This window comes from Saccopteryx leptura, chromosome 2, assembly GCF_036850995.1.
Source record: "Saccopteryx leptura isolate mSacLep1 chromosome 2, mSacLep1_pri_phased_curated, whole genome shotgun sequence".
Classification (NCBI taxonomy): domain Eukaryota; kingdom Metazoa; phylum Chordata; class Mammalia; order Chiroptera; family Emballonuridae; genus Saccopteryx; species Saccopteryx leptura.
Window position 1 is genome coordinate 186,601,178 of NC_089504.1, and position 19,119 is coordinate 186,620,296.

General features: G+C 43.7%; 2 protein-coding genes across 3 annotated transcripts in view; one reads left to right on the plus strand and one right to left on the minus strand.

The window, feature by feature from the left end:
- The window catches only part of NACA (nascent polypeptide associated complex subunit alpha), a 337,284-nt gene extending 333,501 nt beyond the window's left edge, over nucleotides 1-3,783 (minus strand). The window contains exon 1 of the mRNA XM_066369797.1: nucleotides 3,780-3,783. The gene's annotated coding sequence lies outside the window, so the exon portion shown is untranslated. The remainder of the gene's footprint in view (nucleotides 1-3,779) is intronic.
- Nucleotides 1-19,119, plus strand: part of RASSF3 (Ras association domain family member 3) — a 122,047-nt gene that overhangs the window by 1,955 nt on the left and 100,973 nt on the right. The gene's annotated exons all lie outside the window — the stretch shown is intronic.

Sequence of the window (19,119 nt, forward strand, 5' to 3'; positions counted from 1 at the left end):
TTCACCTTATGAATATTGAGGGGGCACAAGCATTCAGTCCATAGCAGGTGGTCTCTTGTTTTCAGTAGAGTGTATTCTGATGGTGAGAGTTTGCTGTGAAGTTGGGAAATCAGAAACTCTCCCCCTCCCTGTCAGTTATGGAAGAATTGCATTTCCTGTGCTTTAATTTTTCTTTCTTTGCCTCCCCTTCTCCAGTTTGTATTTTCTCCTTCCACTTATGCTTTGCTGACCATTTGACACTTTGACTAGAGCTTGTCAGAGATGGTGCTGGTTTGAAGCCTATACCAGAGGTGGCTAGTAATCTCCAGAAAACTAGCTGGTTCTTGAATTCTCCAGGTGTTAGATGCCCCTTCACAAGGGCCAAAGTATCCAGGTTGGAATGGTGTGAGAATGCTTTAGAGCTTAAGAATTAAAAACATCTATTTTTTTCTGGGTTTGTACAGGTACAATACAATTTATATTATACTCGTTAATTTATGTAATATTCACCTGGCATATATGTAATATTCATATAATGTCATTTAGCATTAGAATTAATCTAACGTTAGATGTGTTTCGAAGTATTTTACTGAAAATCAGGACAGTATGACCTAGTTCTTTGCTTGAAGAGCTTAATATGTGTATTCTGAAGTTGTAGTGGCTGTATTTTCCAATGCAAAGTGCTAAGTTATAGAACTTACTTACCACTTGCCAGGTGGAAAAAATGTTCTAAACTCTGACTTTTAGTAAGTATTTTAGTTTAAGTCTTAAATTCCTGATAAGATTGTGAGTTGAGGAAGTAGACTTTATAAATATAAAGCAAGGCACTGTTGTAACCTAGGGTTGGATAAACCTTTTCATTTTATTGTGCTGGTAATTATAAGAATAAGGTAAGCACTCTGACATAAAGTGTAATAATGAAATTTATTTTTTCTCTAGAGAGGTATCAGGAGAGGTGTTGCCATAAGGACCTATTATTAATAATAGCGATTTTTTGTGTGTGTGTTGAATCAGCTGGTGGGAGAGCCAGGAGTATGTAGTTTTAGAACTCTTGAAAATATCCAGAGAAGCAAGATATTTTTGGTAAATTCAGGATGGAGAAAAAGAGGGAGAGGGATCTGACCAGTGGTAGTTCAGTGGATAGAGCTTCGGCCTGGAACGCTGAGGTTCCAGGTTAGAAATCCTGATGTCACTGGCATGAGCGCAGGATTATCTGTCTTGAGCTCAGGCTCACCTGCTTGAACATGGCTAGAGTGTAGGGTGTGGACATGATTCCATGGGCTTGAAGCCCAAGGTCGCTGGCTTAAGCTCAGTGTTGCTGGCTTGAATCCAACATCGCTGGCTTGAGCAAGGAGTCACTGGTTCGCTGGAGCCCCCTGGTCAAAGCACATATGAAAAGTAATAAATGAACAACTAAAAGTGACACAACTAGGAATTGGTGCTTCTCTTTCTCTCTCTCTCTCTCTCTCTCTCTGAAAATGAAAAGCTGGGGAGGGATAAGAAATGTTTTTCTTCTCTTGCTGGGCAAAAGAATGTAACCCAACTTTTTTGTTTCCAACAGTAACAAAACGTTTTACAGATAAAAGAAACTTGCCATTTTCTTTCTTATTTTATATAGGTACCCCCCCCCCCCCAACACACACACACACATATGGGAAAGGGTTAAAAAGGTATGGAGGATGGAAAGGGAATGAGCATACAGCCTGTTTGTGGCAGTTTGAATGTTATGTTTATTGCTGCATTTATAGGGCTCCAGTCAGTACCTGACACTCTGTGGTTGGTCATTGAATACAGTATTCATTGAATGAATGAATGCTTCCCTGGTATGATAATAGTTGGTTCTTTATGGTTTTAAAATGTACCCTACTTTATTAAGATTCTCTCAGGGACCCTCTGGAGTATTAACGTAATGAAAGGTATGGCCTTGTTAAGTGATTTGACTAAGGGGCCACAGTTAGGAAAAAGGCTGGAACTCAAGTTTTCTGACACAAATTTCACTCTTCTTTTTTTTTTTTTTTTGTATTTTTCTGAAGCTGGAAACAGGGAGAGACAGTCAGACAGACTCCCGCATGCCCCCGACCGACCAGGATCCACCCGGCACGCCCACCAGGGGGCGACGCTTCGCCCCTTCGGGGTGTTGCTCTGCCGCGACCAGAGCCACTCAAGCGCCCGGGGCAGAGGCCAAGGAGCCATCCCCAGCGCCTGGGCCATCCCCGCTCCAATGGAGCCTCGCTGCTGGAGGGGAAGAGAGAGACAGAGAGGAAGGAGAGGGGGAGGGGTGGAGAAGCGGATGGGCGCCTCTCCTGTGTGCCCTGGCCGGGAATCGAACCCGGGACTTCTGCATGCCAGGCCGACGCTCTACCACAGAGCCAACCGGCCAGGGCCAAATTTAACTCTTCTTTTTGTTACTTCTTGACTATAAAAATAAAACGTTTGATTTTACCCTTATAAATATGGACATCTATAATTCAGGAGTTTTTTAAAACGTTGACTCCCTTTTCTGCATGCATCTTCATTACAGTATAGTAATTCATACCTGTGTGGTCACTGTATTGCTTTATTCAAGTAGAATAAAGAATGTGGGCAGTTCTGTAATTTATGATTCTCTGAGTTTCCTACAAAATCAAACTACCTAATAAATATGGGATACACTTAGACTTCCAAGAGAAGAAACTGATCAAAATTATTAATCTGTTGGATCATATCTTACTTTGTATCTAAGGTGATCACGTTTCTTCCTAAACCATTGATAGTTAATAGGAAAAAGGAAATGAGACACTTGTTCCGGCTTTAAAAAATAGAATAGTCAAGAGTTTTTTGGTTTCTTTTATTACAGTGTAATTGAATTAAAAATTTGTTTCCAAATTATATTAAAAATTTTTAGATTTAATATATTGGGGTGGCATTGGTTTTAGGTGTACAATTCTATAACACATCATCTGTCTATTGTATTATGTGTTTATCACCCAAAGTTAAACCTTATTTGTTCACCATTTATCCTCTCTTTGCCCTCTTCTACCTTCCTCCACCCAAGACGTCTTGAAAAACTTTAATTTATCTTCTGAACCCCTCACAATTTTTCTATTCACTTTTTAAAGATTTTATTTATTGATCTTAGAGAGAGGTGAGAGAAAGTAAGGAGAGGAGGGGTGGGAAGCATCAGATTGCTGTAATTGCTTCTCTTAAATGTCTTGTCCAGGCAAACCCAGGGTATCGAACTAGCAACCTCAATATTACAGGTTGACACTTTATCTACTGCACCACCACAGGTCAGGTTCTACTCTTTAAAAGTTATACTGAAGAATAGTTTAGTAAGGCAGATCTGTGAGACTCCACATAACAGATTTCAGGTTCACCCTATGAGTTCTCTTGGCATTATAATTTAAGTATTTTTGTGACTCTCTTGTTTTCTGTCTTATTGCTAGAATCAACAGTAATGAATTATACTACCTTATTCAGCATTTTTATTAAAAGTTTTGATGTTTTACAACATTAAAAGTATTTTGGCTATACTAACTCCCCCCCCCCTTCTTTTCCAAGTGAGAGGAGGGGAGATAGACAGACTCCCACATGCACCCTGGCCTGGGATCCACCCAGCATCCTGTCTGGTGCCGAGGCTTGCAACCAAGCTATTTTTAGCACCTGAGGTGGAGGCTCCAGGAGCCATTCTCAGCACCTGGAGCCAAGGGGCTTGAATCAGCTGAGCCATGGCTGTGGGAGGGGAAAAGAAAGAGAAAGGGAGAGAGAGAGAAAGAAAGGGAAAGGGAGAGGGGTGGAGAAGCAGTTGGTTGCCTTTCCTGTGTGCGCGGACCAGGAATCAAACCTGGAACATCCACAGGCTGAGCTGATGCTCTACCACTGAGCCAACCAGCCAGGGCCTATACCAACTTTTTAATCATTATATTTTTATTTTTTTCCATTTCTGATTTTGTTTATTTGGGTCCTCTCTCTCTCTTTTTTTTTTTTAATCAAATGAGAGGCAGGGAGGTGGAGAGACAGACTCTACTCTAGCATGCGCCCTGACTGGGATCCATCTGGCAACCCCCGTTTGGGGCTAATGTTCTGTCCATCTTGGACTGCTGCTCTGTTGCTTGGCAACTAAGCTATTTTATAGGGCCTAAGTCAAGGCCATGGAGCCCTCCTCAGTGCCCAGGGCCAACTTGCTAATTTCAGCCATGGTTGTAGGAAAGGAAGAGGGGAAGGGGGAGGGGTGGAGAAGCAGTTGGTTGCTTCTTTTATGTGCCCTGACCGGGAATTGAACCTGGGACTTCCACGTGCTGGGCTGATGTCCACCACTGAGACAGCTGACCAGGGCTCCTCTTTTCTCTTGATGAGTCTGGTTAAAGGTTTATCAATTTTGTTTGTCTTTTCAAAGAACCAGCTTTTAGTTGCATTGATCATTTGTATTGTTTTAGGCTCTGTTACTTATTTCTGCTCTGATCTTTATTTCCTTCCTTATATGTACTTGGGCCTTGTTCTTTTTCTAGTCCTTTTAGGTATAAGGATAGATTGTTTAGTTGAGATTTTTGTTTTGGGGTGTAGGCTATGAATTTCCCTCTTAGAACTGCATGGCTGTGTTCCATAGATTTGGGGGGGGGATTTTCATTTCTCTCAAGGTACTTGATTTTTTTCCTTGGTCTCAGTCCACTGGTTGTTTAGTTGCATGCTATTTAACTTCCATGTGTGTGTTTTCCAGTTTTTTTCTGGTAATTAATATTCAGTTTTATACTATTGTGATTGGAGAAGATGCTTTATATGATTTTAATCTTAAATTTTAGAGTTTTTTTTGTGACCTAACCTGTGATCACTTCTGGAAAATGTTCTGTGTGCACTTGAAAAGAACATATGTTCTGCTTTGGAGTGAAATGTTCTAAAAATATATGTTAAGTCTATCTGCTCTAATGTGTCATTTAAGGCCACTGTTTCCTGTTGACTTTCTGTCTGGATGATTTACCTATTGATGTCAATGGGGTGTTAAAATTCCCTACTATGACTGTTTTACTGTTGATCTCTCCTTTTATGTCTATCAATATTTGTTTTATATATTAAGGTGCATAAATGTTTACATTGTAGAGTTGATCACTTTATCACTATGAAATTTCGGGTGCATCACAAAACCTGAAATTGTACCTCTCTCTTTTCTTTCACATGCCAACTTACAGGACACCTTCTCAGGGGAGTCTTCCTGAACACCAGTTCAGAGTAGGCTCCTCTTGCCTTATAGCGCCCTCTGCTCTTTTCCTTCACAGCAAAAATTGTAATTTGTTATAATTATTTCTATATAACTTGTCCTTTTTTGTCTCTTGTTACCTTGTTACTTTGTTTTAAAGTCTATTTTGATTTCTATAAATGTATGGCTACCCCACCTTTTCTTTTGTTCCATTTGTATGAAACGTCTATATGGCTCACAAAAATTAGAGGATATTTTATAGTTTCATATTCATTTTGAAATATCCCCTAATTTTTGTGAGCAGTATATTTCCATCTTTTACTTTCGGTCTGCATGTGTCTTTTGATCTGAAGTGGGTCAGTCCCTGTATTGTTGAATGTAAACATCCCCACTGGTCTTTTTGCTTGGTGCATGGTGATTTGCACATCTAGGTTCAATGTCTGAAATATTCTGTCCTTACATGGTATTGATCTGTTGGAATTTTGTGTTTGTGTGAGCAGGACTCAAAAAGACTCATTCCTTTACCTGAATTTCAAAACAAAATTAGTCACCAATGTCATATATCCTCATGAACATACACTCTTTATTTATTTTTTTATTTTCTCCTGGCTAACTTGGAAGATAATGGAATTATTTGGAAAGCAGTGACACAAAATACTTACGAAAAGAAAATCTAAAAATATCTAATGAAGTGGTTATTCTTTTCAGACTTCCTTTGGCAGTTAGTGGTATGTCATAAATGTAAACATTCATTTTCTGGGAGAGAAAAAATGAGACTGACCAAATGCTTTGTGCTGTGGCTTGATCACCAACTCTTCATAGCCCTGAGCAAGCAGCTCTTGCTTACTCCCAACTTCCCACATACAGTGGCAGTCTTTTGATAAAGGTGCCTGTTTGAGGCTTGCTTTGTACTTTTAATTTGTCCCAAGGCTATTAGCTATTCAGCCCATCCTCAGAAGGGATGGTGAAGAGACCCAGTGGGATATATGGGAGCTGCTTGTTCAATTAAAGGACACATTTTAGCTAACTAGCCTGTTTGTGTCCTTGTCTCATTGAAGAGCTAACACACACACACACACACACACACACACACGTCCACACGCGCGCGCACACACACACATATACATACTGCCTAGTAGAGATTTTATTTTATTTTTTATTTATTTTTTTTTTCATTTTTCTGAAGCTGGAAACAGGGAGAGACAGTCAGACAGACTCCCGCATGCGCCCGACCGGGATCCACCCGGCACGCCCACCAGGGGTGACGCTCTGCCCACCCTGGGCGTCGCCATGTTGCGACCAGAGCCACTCTAGCGCCTGAGGCAGAGGCCACAGAGCCATCCCCAGCGCCCGGGCCATCTTTGCTCCAATGGAGCCTCGGCTGCGGGAGGGGAAGAGAGAGACAGAGAGGAAAGCACGGCGGAGGGGTGGAGAAGCAAATGGGCGCTTCTCCTGTGTTCCCTGGCTGGGAATCGAACCCGGGTCCTCCGCACGCTAGGCCGACGCTCTACCACTGAGCCAACCGGCCAGGGCGAGATTTTATTCTTGCTAAGTAAACACTGCCTATATTCAAGGCCCAGCTCTCTGATACAACAACTTTAAATAACAGCCTGTAACTAGGTCTCGGGTCACTTTAGCTTCTCTCCATTCCTCTCAGGATCCATGTTATTCCCCATCACAGAGCCTGGACCTGAAAGTGCTCCTCTCACTTTTCCCTCACGTGTCAACTTACAGGACACCTTCTCAGGGGATTCTTCCTGAACACCAGTTCAGAGTAGGCTCCTCTTGCCTTTTAACACTTGCTTCTCTTTTCCTTCACAGCAAAAATGATAATTTGTCGCCCTGGCCGGTTGGCTCAGCGGTAGAGCGTCGGCCTAGCGTGCGGAGGACCCAGGTTCGATTCCCGGCCAGGGCACACAGGAGAAGCGCCCATTTGCTTCTCCACCCCTCCGCCGCGCCTTCCTCTCTGTCTCTCTCTTCCCCTCCCGCAGCCAAGGCTCCATTGGAGCAAAGATGGCCCGGGCGCTGGGGATGGCTCCTTTGCCTCTGCCCCAGGCGCTAGAGTGGCTCTGGTCGCAACATGGCGACACCCAGGATGGGCAGAGCAGCGCCCCTGGTGGGCGTGCCGGGTGGGTCCCGGTCGGGCGCATGCGGGAGTCTGTCTGACTGTCTCTCCCTGTTTCCAGCTTCAGAAAAATGCAAAAAAAAAAAAAAAAAGTAAAAAAAAAAAAAAAAAAAAAAAATGATAATTTGTCATTTTATTTAATGAGGATTGAGACTAGCATGTTTACCAACACATAAAATAAATGCCTGGTACTTAGGCAGATGAAAGCCTGCTCTCTAAGGATGGATATCCCAGTACTTGGTACTCTTAACATGCAAATGTACAGTTTCCCACCTTCTCCCAAGTAGAACAGAAGTCTTCACAGCATCTTACATGTAGTGGTCATTTAAAAATGGATGTTGCTGATATTATTAGTTAGCTGTAAATCACTTGGTATATTTGTCCATTATTTTAAGAAAGTCCATCACTCATTTGTGCATTCAACAGTTTATTGTGCTGACTCTGCCCTCCACACCTGTAAGCTTAGATCTGGGATAGAGCAGTGAGCAAAGTGAAGCTCCTGGCCTCATTTAGTAATACATATATTTTAATATAATTTATTGATTGATTTAAGAGAGAGAGCAAGGAAGAGGGGTAGTGGAGAGAGAACTAAAGAAAGAGAAAGAAACATCAATCTGTTTCTGTACATGCCCTAATAGGATCGAATCTATAACCTCTGTATACTGGGATGATGCTCTCATCAGCTGAGCTATCTGGCCAGGGCTAGTAATATTTTTTAAAAGCTTATTAGAGCCCTGGCCGGTTAGCTCAGCGGTAGAGCGTCGGCCTAGCGTGCGGAGGACCCGGGTTCGATTCCTGGCCAGGGCACACAGGAGAAGCGCCCATTTGCTTCTCCACCCCTCCGCCGCGCTTTCCTCTCTCTCTCTTCCCCTCCCGCAGCCGAGGCTCCATTGGAGCAAAGATGGCCCGGGCGCTGGGGATGGCTCTGTGGCCTCTGCCTCAGGCGCTAGAGTGGCTCTGGTCGCAACATGGCGACACCCAGGATGGGCAGAGCATCGCCCCTTGGTGGGCAGAGCGTCGCCCCTTGGTGGGCGTGCTGGGTGGATCCCGGTCGGGCGCATGCGGGAGTCTGTCTGACTGTCTTGCCCTGTTTCCAGCTTCAGAAAAAATGAAAAAAAAAAAAAAGCTTATTAGATAACCTGACCAGACGGTGGCGCAGTGGATAGAGCATCGGACTGGGATGCGAAGGACCCAGGTTCCAGACCCCGAGGTTGCCAGCTTGAGCGCGGGCTCATTTGGTTTGAGCAAAGCTCACCAGCTTGGACCCTAGGTTGCCGGGTCGAGCAAGGGGTCACTCACTCTGCTGTAGCCCCACGGTCAAGGAACATATGAGAAAGTAGTCAATGAACAACTAAGGTGTCGCAACGAAAAACTGATGATTAATGCTTCTCATCTCTCTTCGTTTCTGTCTGTCTATCCCTCTCTCGGACTTTCTCTTTCTCTGTAAAAAAAAAAAAAGCTTATTAAATAGACAGTACATTTCTCTAATTTTCCTTTAAAGAGATAGCTCCTTTAGCGTAAAGGAGACTTCACTGTTCACACTTTTTCAGGAGCACACCCATTGTGTAGTACGGTGTGAAAATGTTGAATGAAATGTGTATCTCTAAAAAACTAGTCACATTTTCCTGTTGACACCTATGCTAAATTTGTAGATGACTGTGCTCCAACAGAATAATTATGTTCAAGGAAATAAAATGCATTACATACAGTTAATCTAACCAGAGTGGACACTTAAAATTTTTTTTTCCATCCTCAGTTCCTGGAGCTGATACACTAGAATCAATTGAGCCATGGCTGTGGGAGGAGAAGAGAGAGAGAGAGAGAGAGAGAGAGAGAGAGAAGCAGATGGTCACTTCTTTTATGTGCCCTGACTGGAAATTGATCCCGGGACTTCCACATGCTGGGTCGAAGCTCTACTACTGAACCAACTGGCCAGGGCCAGTTTACCACTCTTGAACAAGGTTAATTTTCCAGGTTTCTCTTAATAGTTCAGTTAGTTGTGGTTTGGCTGTCAGTAGCTAGTCAAATAGTTTTTGTTTACTTGTTAAAATTCTATTCTTTTTAAGTGGAGAGGGCCAGAGATGCACTAAGAAGGATGTCAGAGTTCATACAAACGATTAAAATATGAAATACATATAAACATGTTACAAGTGATTCTGAAATAGAAGTGATCATCATGCTAAAGCTATGCTGTCCATTATGGTAGATACTAGCCCTATGTGAAGGCGCACTGGAAATGGACCTGAATGGAGTGGTGTACAGTAAGTTTGAAATACACACTGGATTTCTGAGATAATAAAGGAAGGAGAACATACAGTATATCACAATTTTAAAGTATGGATTACATTTTGAAATTATAGTATTTTAGAAGTTAATTTTTGCCTGTTTATTTATTTATTATTTAATTTATTTTTTATATTTTGTATTTTTCCGAAGTTAGAAGCGGGGAGGGCAGTCAGACAGACTCCTGCATGCGCCTGACCGGGATCCACCCGGCAAGCCCATCTGGGGCGTTGCTCTGTTGCGGCCTGAGCCATTCTACCACCTTAGGTGGAGGCCATGGAGCACTCCTCAGTGCCTGGGCCAATTTTTGCTCCAGTGGAGCCTTGACTGCGGGAGGGGAAGAGAGAGATAAAGGAGAAGGGGAAGGGTGGAGAAGCAGATGGGCACTTCTGTATACCCTGACCAGGAATTGAACGCGGGACTTCCACACGCTGGGCCAACACTCTTCTGCTGAGCCAACTGGCCAGGGCTATTTATTATTTTTTTAGTGAGAGAGAGAGGGACAATAAGGGAAAGAGATAAAAAGCATCAACTTGTACTTACGCCAGCTTAGTTGTTCACTGATTGCTTCTCATATGTGCCTTGAGACTGGGCGGCTCAAACCAAACCAGTGACTTCTTGCTCAAGTCAGTGACCTTGGGCTTCAAGCCAGTGACCATGGGATCATATCGATCCCACCCTCAAGCTAGCAACCCCGCACTCAAGCTGGTGAGCCTGCACTCAAGCCAGGTGACCCTGTGCTCAATCAAGCTGTTGACTTAAGAATTTTGAATCTGGGACCTGAGTGTTCCTGGTTGGTGCTGTATCCACTGTGCCACCACCAATCATGCTACCTGTTTATTTTTTTATTTTTAATTTTTTTTTTTTTCTGAAGCTGGAAGCGGGGAGGCAGTCAGACAGACTCCTGCATGCGCCCGACCGGGATCCACCCGGCATGCCCACCAGGGGACGATGCTCTGCCCATCCAAGGCGTCGCTCTGTTGCGACCAGAGCCACTCTAGCGCCTGGGGCAGAGGCCAAGGAGCCATCCCCAGCGCCCGGGCCATCTTTTGCTCCAATGGAGCCTCAGCTGCAGGAGGGGAAGAGAGAGACAGAGAGGAAGGAGAGGGGGAGGGGTGGAGAAGCAGATGGGCGCCTCTCCTGTGTGCCCTGGCCGGGAATCGAACCCGGGACTTCTGCACGCCAGGCCGACGCTCTCCCACTGAGCCAAACGGCCAGGGCCATACCTGTTTATTTTTTAATATGGCTATTGGAAAATTGGAAATTGCTTAGGTGGGTCATATTATATTTCTGTTGCACAATAGAATATTTGCAATTAGGGATTTGATTCTCTCCATCATCTGTGTAAATGGCTACAGGTAGGTGAATGGCTGGAGGGAGTGCCAGCGGGCGTGCTGGGTTGGTTTTTCTTTGTGAAGGGGAACTTGCCCTTTACTGTTGGGAGGATCACATACATATACTACTAGCATTTAGGGGTTGTGAAACTTGTGGGGGGGGGACTTCCCTTTTTTTCACATTGAGCTGATAGAATAAAACTGCCCTACATTCAAACTGCAACTTTGCTTTTGGTTTACAGAGAATAGGACTCATTATGGCATACAGTATTGTTGTTTTTTTAAAGTGAGAGGAGGGGAGATAGACTCCCACATGTGCCCCCACTAGGGCCAGCGCTTGAATCAGTCGAGCTATTTTAGTACCTGAGGGTACTTGGACCAACCTAGCTATCCTCAGTGATCCAGACCAACACTCGAACCAGTTGAGACACTGGCTGCAGGAGGAGAGAGGGAGAGAAGGGGGGGGGGGGGGAGAATCAGGTAGTCAATTCTCTTGTGTGCCCTGACCAGGAATTGAACTTGGGCGATGCTCTATCCATTGAGCCAAACGGCCAGAGCCTCGTTATGTCATAGAGTATTAAAACAGCAAGAGTAGTATTCATTTCATGGCCTGTAATTGCTTATTGCTGCTACATGATTTCAGCCAGCTAAGAATGATTTACTAATTATATATTCCAGCACTCAGTTCTTTTTCTAGATGCTAAACAAAGTGAGATAATTAGAGGACAAAAAAGGATGAATTTGGGAGTTGAAGACCAGAAGAATCAATTTAGAAGATCTTGGATTTAAGAAATTTAGAATGTAATCAGCAAAGTGCTTTCATGAAATTAATGCCAGTCAGGCAAAGTTTGTGGGTGTGTTAAGATTATGCAGGTAGCTTTCTAACTTCATTTCCCAAGTGTCTGTTATCACAGTGTTCAGACTGGTGCTAAGGATTTGGTGAACAAAGCAGACCGGTATCTGCTCTTATGGAGTTTAGTTAGTAGTCTGTATAGATTATCTCTCATCTGTTATAAAGAGCAAGACTTGAGTTACAAATTTGGCTCCCATCTTTTTTGCTAAAAGTATGACTAATTTTTAGTAATATGCTAAAAAAAATTGGGTAATTTCTCATAAGTATGCCCCCTTTTTCTGGAAGGACTTTAAACTTTAGGTTTTTATAGGTGGTTAGAGCCATATGTTCTTAAATTTTTAAAAAATAATGAGTGTAATAAAAATCACATCAGAGTTTGTGGGGGGGGGGGTCCATTATCTTACTGTCTTAATCCAAATATGATTTTGTTGATTTGTTTCCCATATGCATCCTGACTGGGATCTACCCGGCAACCCCCATCTGGGGCCGATGCTCAATCAGTTGAGCTATTTTTAGTTCCTGAGGCTGAGACACTGCAGTGAACATCTTAACCAAGAAACCTTTTCTTTATGGACTAATTTTTTTAGCATAAATGTACAAAATGGAATTTTACTGAGCATGAGGTTGTGACCATTTTTATGGCTCTAGGGCTATATTTTTAACTAGTTTCATTCACCCTTAGCTCCACTGGTTATAGTCATTAAACTAGAGGGGAAACTTTTTTTTTTTTTTTTTGCAGAGACAGAGAGAGAGTCAGAGAGAGGGATAGATAGGGACAGACAGACAGGAACGGAGAGAGATGAGAAGCATCAATCATCAGTTTTTCGTTGCCACACCTTAGTTGTTCATTGATTGCTTTCTCATATGTGCCTTGACTGCGGGCCTTCAGCAGACGAAGTAACCCCTTGCTCGAGCCAGCGACCTTGGGTCCAAGCTGGTGAGCTTTGCTCAAACCAGATGAGCCCACGCCAAGCTGGTGACCTCAGGGTCTCGAACCTGGGTCCTCCACATCCCAGTCCGACGCTCTATCCATTGCGCCTCCGCCTGGTCAGGCCAGAGGGGGAAACTTTTTAAAGGCACCTCACTGTCATTTTATTTGCATTTCTTTAACAGTGAATGTACTATTTTTGTACTTTATGTGGTTCTTCCTCTTGGTGTGAGCATTGTTTTATGCATGGCCTTGACCATGATATATGGGTAGGTGGGATCCTGAGAGAGCACTGCTCTGGAGTCCTGTGTGTATATGTTTAGCTCAGTAAATGCTTCCTCTTTGGCAGACAGCTGAATTTCAGGTTATGCTTTTGCTTACTGTTTGTACCAAAGGGACATGACATATTCTGGCATTTTGAAATACTTTAGAGTGTGTTTCAGGCTGGCATCATTGAGACAAGGCACAAAATACTTGTGACTCCTGTAATTATGGCACAGGAAAGGCATTGCTAAGAAAGCGTCAGTGTCCTGTGAAATACACCCTGGGATACAGAGGGTGGGAAACTGGGTGATGTGTCTCTTACGAAGCATGTAAAAAGAGGGTGGCTGGAAGTGCCTGTTTATCTTTGAATTAAAGTACATTTAGTGCCAGTTTTCCAACTGCCGCGTTAGAATTACCAGGAACCTAAGTAATCTTATAAACAGGCTAGGATGGTAGGAAAAACCACCTGCCAAAGAGGATATCTATACTATTTACCTACCAGCTTATTGTCTTTTATTGAAAATTTACAAGTAGATGGACTCTGGCATGGTTATCTATCTACTGTAAGGCTCACCTCTGATGAAAATGGTTGTTTAATCTCTCATACTCTGATTAACTCCTAGTTTTCCCTGATTTAGTTTGTTCCTTCTTACAGAGTTGATTAAGTGAATCTTTTAAAAAGATGTGGAGTTATTTCTGACTTCAGATAGATTATGAACCTTCTGTAATCATTCTGTTCTTATGCAACTTAAACTTACTCTGAAAATTTCCCACAGATGCTTGTTTTGAGGGCTGTTTTTTGATATTTTGCTAGTTAAAGCATAGAAATTTATGTGTATGTGATATAGTTCTCAAACAATAAAACAAACAGAAACCAAAATGCATTACAGAAGAGGAAGAATACCAACACCAAAATGAAGGGAACATTCCATGGTGTTTTACAGTTGTTATAGAGCATTCCAAGGGAATTAAAATTCAGTTGACTTCTTGTACTCTAATTTCAGTGGAATGTTTAGATGAGAAATGAAACTAACAGAAGTTTTACTAGTTTAGGTTTTAAGCAAATTGAGGTTCAATGGCACGGCAGTGGCGAATTTAAGGGTACCTAACTGTAGTCAATGATTTCCCACATATGAGAAAATATAAATATTGTGTAGGTAGTTTAAAGAAATAATAATATTACTTTTGACCATTTAAGATATGGTTTTTTTGTTTGTTTGTTTTGTTTTTGTATTTTTCCGAAGTTAGAAGCAGGGAGGCAGGAAGACTCTGGCATGTGCCCGATTAAGATCCACCCGGCATGCCCACCAGGGGGCGATGCTCTGCCCATCTGGGGTGTTGCTCTGTTGCAACCAGAGCCATTCTAGCGCCTGAGGCAGAGGCCACAGAGCCATCCTCAGCGCCTGAGCCAACTTTGCTCCAATGGAGCCTTGGCTGTGGGAGGGGAAGAGAGAGACAGAGAGGAAGGAGAGGGGGAGGGATGGAGAAGCAGATGGGCACTTCTCCTGTGTGCCCTGACCAGGAATTGAACCCGGGACTTCCACGTGCCTGGCCAACACTCTACCACTGAGCCAACCTGGCCAGGGCCTTTTCTGTTTGTTTTAAACCGGCTTGTAGGTTGCCTTTTTTTTTAGTTGCCCATTTTCCTTTGGAGGGAAGGTACTGTCCTTTTGAATTTTTCTGAAATTTAGCAGTGGCTGTCCTGCTGCTTCTAGTGACCAGCAGTAGCGACATGTGACATGGTGCAGTTGGAGTGAGTGTGGTGGTGCTGCTCTGTAAGGTGGGCTTTGACCCTTGGGTATCTGCTTGGTCTCCGCTAAAAGTTTGTTTTATAAACTGTACCCATAGTGCGATCATTCTTGCCATATGGTGTGGAGGATTTGGAGGTAGGTCATGTAGGGAAAGGGGGAGTACCTTTCAAAAAGCAGACCTAGCATCAGATATCAGCAAGTCAACTTAAAATTCATTCCCGGCCCTGGCCGGTTGCTCAGTGGTGGAGCGTCGGCCTGGCGTGCGGAAGTCCCAGGTTCGATTCCTGGCCAGGGCACACAGGAGAAGCGCCCATCTGCTTCTCCACCCCTCCCCCTCTCCTTCCTCTCTGTCTCTCTCTTCCCCTCCCGCAGCCAAGGCTCCATTGGAGCAAAGGATGGCCCGGGCGCTGGGGATGGCTCCTTGGCCTCTGCCCCAGGCGCTAGAGTGGCTCTAGTCACGACAGAGCGACACCCCCTGGTGGGCGTGCGGGGTGGATCCTGGTCGGGCGCATGCGGGAGTCTGTCTGACTGCCTCCCCGTTTCCAGCTTCAGAAAAATACAAAAAAAAAAATTCATTCCCACCAGAGATTGTTCTGTGTAGTGTCAAAATTAACATTACAGTGGATTTTGATCTTTTGAGGTGAGGGATAACTCAGTTGGTTAGAGCCCTGGTCAGCAAACTGGCTCGTGAGCCACATGCAGCTCTTTGGCCCCTTTTGTGTGGCTCTTCCACAAAATACCACATGCAGGCCCTACCTCGATAAGGAACGTACCTACCTACATAGTTCAAGTTTAAAACATTTGGCTCTCGGCCTGACCTGTGGTGGCGCAGTGAATAAAGCGTCGACCTGGAAATGCTGAGGTCGCCGGTTCGAAACCCTGGGCTTGCCTGGTCAAGGCACATATGGGTGTTGATGCTTCCAGCTCCTCCCCCCTTCTCTCTCTCTGTCTCTCTCTCCTTTCTCTCCCTCTCTGTCTCTGTCTCTCTCCTCTCTAAAAATGAATAAATAAAATTAAAAAAAAATATTTTAATAAAACATTTGGCTCTCAAAAGAAATTTTCATCATTGTACTGTTGATATTTGGCTCTGTTGACTAATGAGTTTGCCAACCACTGGGTTAGAGCATTGACTCAGTATGCTAAAATTGCGGGTTCTAACCCCGGTCGGGGCACATACAAGAATCAACCAGTAAATGCATGAATCGGTGGGACAATAAATCGCTGTTTCTCTCTCTCAATAAACATAAAAACATTTTTTTCTTACTATTAAGAAAAATAAAGGGAAACTGATTTTGTTTTATATCCAAGTGAGAGGAGGGGAGACAGACTCCTGCCGCATACTCCCTGACTGGGATCCACCTGGCACACCCCTATCTGGGGCCGATGCTCTGCCTATCTGGGGCCATACTTGCAACCGAGCTATTTTTAGCATCTGAGGTGGAGGCTCCACAGAGCCATCCTCAGTGCCTGGGGCTGATATGCTCCTATGGCTGCGGGGGGGGGGGGGGGAGAGAAGGGGGAGGAGGAGGGTGGAGAAGCAGATGGGCACTTTTCCTGTGTGCCCTGACTGGGAATCAAACCTGGGACATCCACATGCTGGCTGATGCTCTACCACTGAGCCAACTGGCCAGGGCCAAGGGAACTTGATTTTGTAATGGGTGAAAGGGTATGTATGTGTGTGTGTGTGTGTGTGTGTGTGTGTGAGTGACAGAGACAGAGAGGGACAGACAGACAGAAAGGGAGAGAGATGAGAAGCATCAATTCTTCATTGCAGCTCCTTAGTTGTTCATTGATTGCTTTCTCATATGTGCCTTGACGGGAGGGGGGGGGCTACAACAGATTGAGTGACTCCTTGCTCAAGCCAGTGACCTTGAACTTCAAGCCAGCGACCATGGGGTCATGTCTATGATTGCACACTCAAGCCAGTGACCCCGCACTCAAGCCAGATGAGCCCACACTCAAGCTGGCAATCTCAGGTTTCAAACCTGGGTCCTCTGCATCCCAGGTCAACGCTCTATCCACTATGCCACTGCCTTTTCAGGCAAGGGTGTGTATTCTTAATTAATTCACAATTGACTGTAAGTAGTTATATAAGGCAGTTTGAATTACTTCAGTGTGGTGTTATCTTGGGCAAGTCATTGAACCTCTTTAAGCTTCAATTTCCTCATCTTTAAAGTAGCACGCCTGTCAAATAATAAACAATAATAAATACTAATAATTGTTATTTTAAAAATGTTCTACACTATATGATCACGTACTTTTCATTTCAGAGTACCAGGATGAATGGAGAACTGACAGTGGTGGAGAGATTTGAAGTGAATTAATCACCTTAAAGAATAAAAGATGACAGGAAATTAGGTTGTATTTCTTTGGCTTAAGTGACCAGAAGGAATTGGGAATCTCAATGTAGTTGATCAGAAAGGAGCTTCAGTCAAATCTGGATGCTTTTCTCTCTCTGTCTCTGTCTCTGTCTCTCTGTCTTTCATATCTGTCTCTGTGGTGCCTTTGTTTTCTGATAAAGGGGCTGTTTCCTTTTGACCAAGCCTGAGCCCACCTAAAGTCTTCACAAACTTCTGAATGAGCAGACATGGGAAAGTACGGTTCTTTTGTCCAGTAGTTTATTTATAAATTAACACATTGTATGAAAGTTGTTTTTTTTCTTTTCAGTTTCCTGTTTTCTCTCTCTTATCTGCCTCTGACTGTAGGATTCTGGCCTCCGTTCCACTCAAAGCTGCTGGCTTGACCCATGACAAATTCTGCTTCTTCCTGGGAGCTTTTCTTTCTCCTCCAGGAGGTTTAGATCACCTTGTGCTCATTGTTTAGGGACTTAGTCATTCCTGCTTCTGTTTTTTTTTAAGATTAAGTGAAATGACATAATTTATGTGAACTGTAGTGCATTGCAAAGGGAGATGCAGGGCTGTCAAAGCCCACTTTATTTTTCTTCTTTTCCAAGTGAAAGGAGGGGAGGTGGAGAGACAGACTCCTACATGCTCACCAACCTAGATCACCCAGCAACCCCCTCTAGGGCTGATACTCTACCCATCTGGGGCCATGCTCCCAACTAAGCTATTTTTAGTGCCTGAGGTAGAGTCTCCACGTAGCCATCTTCAAGTACCTGGGTCCAATACACTGGAACCAATCAAGCCATGGCTGCAGGAGGGGAAGAGAGAGAGAGAGAGAATAAGAAAGAGAGAGAGAAGGGGGGGAGAAGCACATGGTTACTTCTTTTATGTACCCTAATCAGGAATCAAACCGGGGACATCCACACACTGGGACGATGGTCTGCCACTGAGTCAACCTGCCAGAGCCTGTCAGAGCCCAGTTCCCTGTGCTGTGGCTGGTTTCCCAGCCCTCTGGTCTCCCACCCACAGAGTGTCTTATCTCCTCTATAAAGGATTTCAGCCTTGTTTGGACCATTCACAGTTTGGAAACAAGCTTACTTATGCAAAATTTGGATGCAGGCATTAAAGAAGCTCAGTGAGTCATGTGATCTCTTTGGCTAACTCTTCAGTCATTTATGCTAGTCTATGGAACTGGTATGAGTATTGGAATCTGGTGGGAAACCTCTTCCTTTGGGCCACGTGAGTCCCCTGGGGTTTGCTGTTCTCTCTTCACTGCCCACTTACTTTTCTTTGCTTTGATTGTGTGTCTTACAGTAATTTGGTTGTCTAAAACTGGTTTTCTATTCTGAATGCCATTGTGAATATTTTTAATCACTTAAAAATTTTAGAATTTGAGCTCTAGTATTACTAATATACTCTTATGTAAATTATTATCATTAGTTCATGTAAAAGACCTGGAACATTGTCTAGCATGTGAGTATATAGTCAATAAAAGTTAACTATTATTATTTCTAGTGGTGTTAGTATTAACATTATTAATTAAAATCAGATTGGAAGGTGTTTCCCCCTACTTTGAAAATTGTGTATAAGATTACTTTACTCCTGCATCTTCTCCGTTGTTTCTTCCTTGTATTTGCTTTTTTCCTTTTCCACTTGGTGAGGTTTGGTTTTATGTTCCAGGATCTTTCTGCAGTCTTATCCAGCTTTAGTCTGGAGATAACCACCTTGCCGGTGGTGAATTCCCATGAGAACAGTTGAACCATTAGCTTTCTCCCACTGCATTCATTCAGTAGATGAAGTATTTCTTCCTGTAAAACCGGGACTACATTGCCAGTTCGCTGCCCTTTGTAGTGTCTTTGCACAACCGGAATTCATCGTCCTTTCGAATGGGCGTGAATCAAACGTTGTACTACTCCTTCCTCAGCTCTTTGGGAAGAGAGGAGGACATAGGGTTCCAGCGAATGCGGGAACATGCATTGAAATGCCTTTTATGGTTCTGTGGTTGTTGCTTTGGTCAGAAGTCACAAAAATAGTGACCTTCAGTTTTGCCTCTGGCACTTCAGCAGTGGCCGCAAAAGGAGGGAGGAGTT